The sequence below is a fragment of the Salmo salar genome, unplaced genomic scaffold (assembly GCF_905237065.1).
Source record: "Salmo salar unplaced genomic scaffold, Ssal_v3.1, whole genome shotgun sequence".
NCBI lineage: Eukaryota > Metazoa > Chordata > Actinopteri > Salmoniformes > Salmonidae > Salmo > Salmo salar.
This window is the reverse complement of record NW_025548754.1, coordinates 10,001-14,323: the sequence shown is the minus strand read 5'-3', so window position 1 is coordinate 14,323 and position 4,323 is coordinate 10,001. Positions and strand designations below refer to the sequence as shown.

General features: G+C 45.5%; 1 long non-coding RNA gene across 1 annotated transcript; it reads right to left on the bottom strand.

Annotated features, from left to right (window-relative positions):
• Nucleotides 1-318: 318 nt before the first annotated feature.
• LOC123733262 (uncharacterized) lies at nt 319-808 on the bottom strand. Its single transcript, XR_006763702.1, has 3 exons — nt 740-808; nt 504-708; nt 319-472 (listed from the first exon to the last, which is right to left on the bottom strand). It is a non-coding gene; the product is annotated as an uncharacterized lncRNA (long non-coding RNA).
• Between the last annotated feature and the right edge of the window lie 3,515 nt (nt 809-4,323).

The window sequence follows — 4,323 nt, the reverse complement described above, 5'->3', positions numbered from 1 at the left end:
ATACTATAGTAGACATGTCACATAACATCCTCTAACTAGGATACAGGGTGTTTCTGGCTTTTTACATTCTAAAACAATTACGCTGAGTTAATTTAGTTAATTGAATAATCTAATTATCTAGGTAATAAACAAAAGATGTTAGTTCAAAGAATTTGCGGATATTTCCCAACAGTGTTTTACATTCTAAAACAATTACGCTGAGTTAATTTAGTTGATTGAATATCCCAACAGTGTTTCTCCTCTAACACTGCCGTCTATAGGATTCACCTGGTGTTTGTTTCCTCTGTAGGCCACACCTGGAGACAACTCCAACCAGGACGCCCCTCCAGTCTGAACTCTACAGCCAGGTCGTCATCTATGACCACATCACCAGGAGGACCTAGCCAATCACCTCTCACTGTCTTCTCCCACCACATCGCCAGGAGGACCTAGCCAATCACCTCTCACTGTCTCCTCCCTGCTACCACCTCACCTCACACTGCTATTACCACCTAGCCAATCACCTCACACTGCTATTACCACCTAGCCAATCACCTCACACTGCTATTACCACCTAGCCAATCACCTCACACTGCTATTACCACCTAGCCAATCACCTCACACTGCTATTACCACCTAGCCAATCACCTCACACTGCTATTACCACCTAGCCAATCACCTCACACTGCTATTACCACCTAGCCAATCACCTCACACTGCTATTACCACCTAGCCAATCACCTCACACTGCTATTACCACCTAGCCAGTCCACTGTCTCCTCCCTGCTACCACCTCACCTCACACTGCTATTAAACCCCTTACTGGAACTCACTGGAAGCCTCTAATTTGATGTAATAAAGGTTGTCCCCCCCCCCCCCGCCCCACACCCATCAATGAGGTGCTTTTTCTCCTGTCTCTTGCTATAAGCCTCTCCACCTGGGTGTGGGGACTGAGGGCTGATGACAGTGCAGTCTAACTATCCTTCAGTGCTACACACTGAATGTGAAGTCCCATGGAAAACCCAAACAACAAAAGAACACACCATCAGACCTTATGGTCATTTATTTACAGCTGATAAGAGTCTTATCTTGGATCAAGTCTATCCCAAGTTACAGCTAGTTCATCAATATATATATATATATATTTTTTTTAAACGGTTTCAGAATAAGTTAGAGGAAAAACAAAAAGAAATGGAGGAACTTATTCAACAAAGTTCCAGTGTTATATATTATTAAAAAAAATAAAGAAAACCGGATGTAATATTGGGGGGAAAAATGCACCAAATAATTTTTTTAATCTTCAACATAGAAATGCTATCAAAACTAATTTACTGAAACTTGTTACAAATAATGGAGTCGTCCATGATTCACCAAATTATATTTAGAAAGAGGAAGTAAAATACTTTCAGCATCTGTTTTCGTTTCATTCTCCATCTCCTCTAACCGAAGATAATTGTATGGATTTTTTTTCTTTTTCTATTAATAATAATGTCAAATTAACAGCCGTACAGAAAGATTAATGTGAAGACGAAATTACAGAGGAGGAACTTCCTGATGCTATTAAAACCTTGCAGTCTGGGAAAACTCCACGGCTGGATGGCACACCAGTGGAGGTTTGTGGTTGTAGTCATTGGTTCTGTGGTTATTTACATGTTTTAACCACTCCTATATAAACGGTAGATTATCAGACTCTCAGCAAGAAGCTCTGATTTCATTATTACTGAAACAGGATCCAAGTGATAAATATAAACATCCAGTCCATTTAAACAATTGGAGGCCCCCTTACACTTCAGTGTTGTGATGCATAAATTCTAGCAAAATGTACAGCGCATAGAATTAAAAAAGGTATTGTTGGACATTAATCATTCGATTCAGACAGGTTTTTTTTTTTTTTACATGGACGATACATTGGAGATAATAAACTCAGCAAAAACAAGAAACGTTCTCTCACTGTCAACTGCGTTTATTTTCAGCAAACTTAACGTGTGTAAATATTTCTATGAACACAACAAGATTCAACAACTGAGACATAAATTGAACAAGTTCCACAGACATGTGACTAACAGAAATGGAATAATGTGTCCCTGAACAAAGGGGGGGGTCAGTATCTGGTGTGGCCACCAGCTGCATTAAGTACCGCAGTGCATCTCCTCCTCATGGACTGCACCAGATTTGCCAGTTCTTGCTGTGAGATGTTACCCCACTCTTCCACCAAGGCACCTGCAAGTTCCCGGACATTTCTGGGGGGGAATGGCCCTAGCCCTCACCCTCCGATCCAGCAGGTCCCAGACGTGCTCAATGGGATTAAGATCTGGGCTCTTCGCTGGCCATGGCAGAACACTGACATTCCTATCTTGCCTGAATTCATGCACAGAACGAGCTGTATGGCTGGTGGTATTGTCATGCTGGAGGGTCATGTCAGGATGAGCCTGCAGGAAGGGTACCACATGAGGCAGGAGGATGTCTTCCCTGTAACCAAAACTACAATATTACCTCAAACATGGAAGAGGAAAGTGGAAGGCGGAAATATATTGAAGCAACATCTCAAGACATCAGTCAGGAAGTTAAAGCTTGGTCGCAAATGGGTCTTCCAAATGGACAATGACCCCAAGCATACTTCCAAAACTGAGGCAAAATGGCTTAAGGACAACAAAGTCAAGGTATTGGAGTGGCCATCACAAAGCCCTGACCTCAATCATATAGAAAATTTGTGGGCAGAACTGAAAAAGCGTGTGCGAGCAAGGAGGCCTACAAACCTGACTCAGTTACACCAGCTCTGTCAGGAGAAATGGGCCAAAATCCACCCAACTTATTGCGGGAAGCTTGTGGAAGGCTACCGAAACGTTAGACCCAAGTTCAACAATTTATAGGCAATGCTGCCAAATACTAATTGAAAATCCTATCCTCCTTGTTCAGATGCAGGTGGACCTAGTGGCTTCGTGTTATGATGTTGGGATGCAGTTCAGAGTTATATTAACTCTGCTAGGTTGTTGCAGTCAGTGTGTTCAAGCCCCACTGTCCTCTCTTAATGAGGCTTTCATTGTTTACGGGGAAGAAGAAGAAAAAAATTGTATGAAATGTCTGCATTCACTACTGTAAGTCGCTCTGGATAAGAGCGTCTGCTAAAATGACTAAAATGTAAATGTATATTCCCCCCATAGTAAAGGCAGTCCCAGATTGTTTTAAGTTTGCGCCGCAAATGGAACCCAATTCTCTATATAGTACACTACATAGGGCTCTGATCAACAGTAGTACACTACATAGGGCTCTGATCAACAGTAGTACACTACATAGGGCTCTGGTCAACAGTAGTACACTACATAGGGCTCTGATCAACAGTAGTACACTACATAGGGCTCTGATCAACAGTAGTACACTACATAGGGCTCTGATCAACAGTAGTACACTACATAGGGCTCTGATCAACAGTAGTACACTACATAGGGCTCTGATCAACAGTAGTACACTACATAGGGCTCTGATCAACAGTAGTACACTACATAGGGCTCTGATCAACAGTAGTACACTACATAGGGGCTCTGGTCAACAGTAGTACACTACATAGGGCTCTGGTCAACAGTAGTACACTACATAGGGCTCTGGTCAACAGTAGTACACTACAGTATATAGAGAATAGGATGCCATTTGGGACTCAGCCTTGGAGCGGGAACCAGGAACCTGCTGTAATAGGACATGAGGCCTGGGGTCTACTCCACTCTACTTTAGTTTCACCCTGCTCTCTACATGTATAGCTGTTTGTCTAAACAAATGAGAAAGACGTAAGAGCTCTGAGAGACGGGGACGGGGGACGTGGGACGTGGGACGGGGACGTGGGACGTGGGATGGGGGACGGGGACGGGGACGTGGGACGGGGGACAGGGGACGGGGGACGTGGGACGGGGACATGGGACGGGGACGTGGGACGGGGACGTGGGACGGGGACGTGGGACGTGGACGGGGGACGGGGACGTGGGACGGGGACAGGGGACGTGGGACGGGGGCGGGGACGGGGGACATGGGACGGGACGTGGACGGGGACGGGGACGGGGACAGGGGACGTGGGACGGGGACGGGGACGGGGGACGTGGGACGGGGGACGGGGACGTGGGACGGGGGACATGGGACGGGGACGTGGGCTGCTGTAAACCCTCAGGCTGCAGTAGTAGATGTGAAGAATGCTGCCGAGCCCCGTCTCCACAAAAAGAAAGGAAGCAAAGGGGGAAAACGGGCTCCTCCTTCCTTCCTTCCCTCCCAGATGCCAGGCAGATCTAACACCCTATTCCCTATATATAGTGCTTTTGAATAGGATACCATTTGGGACGGACCACTGGTTTAACTAGCTAC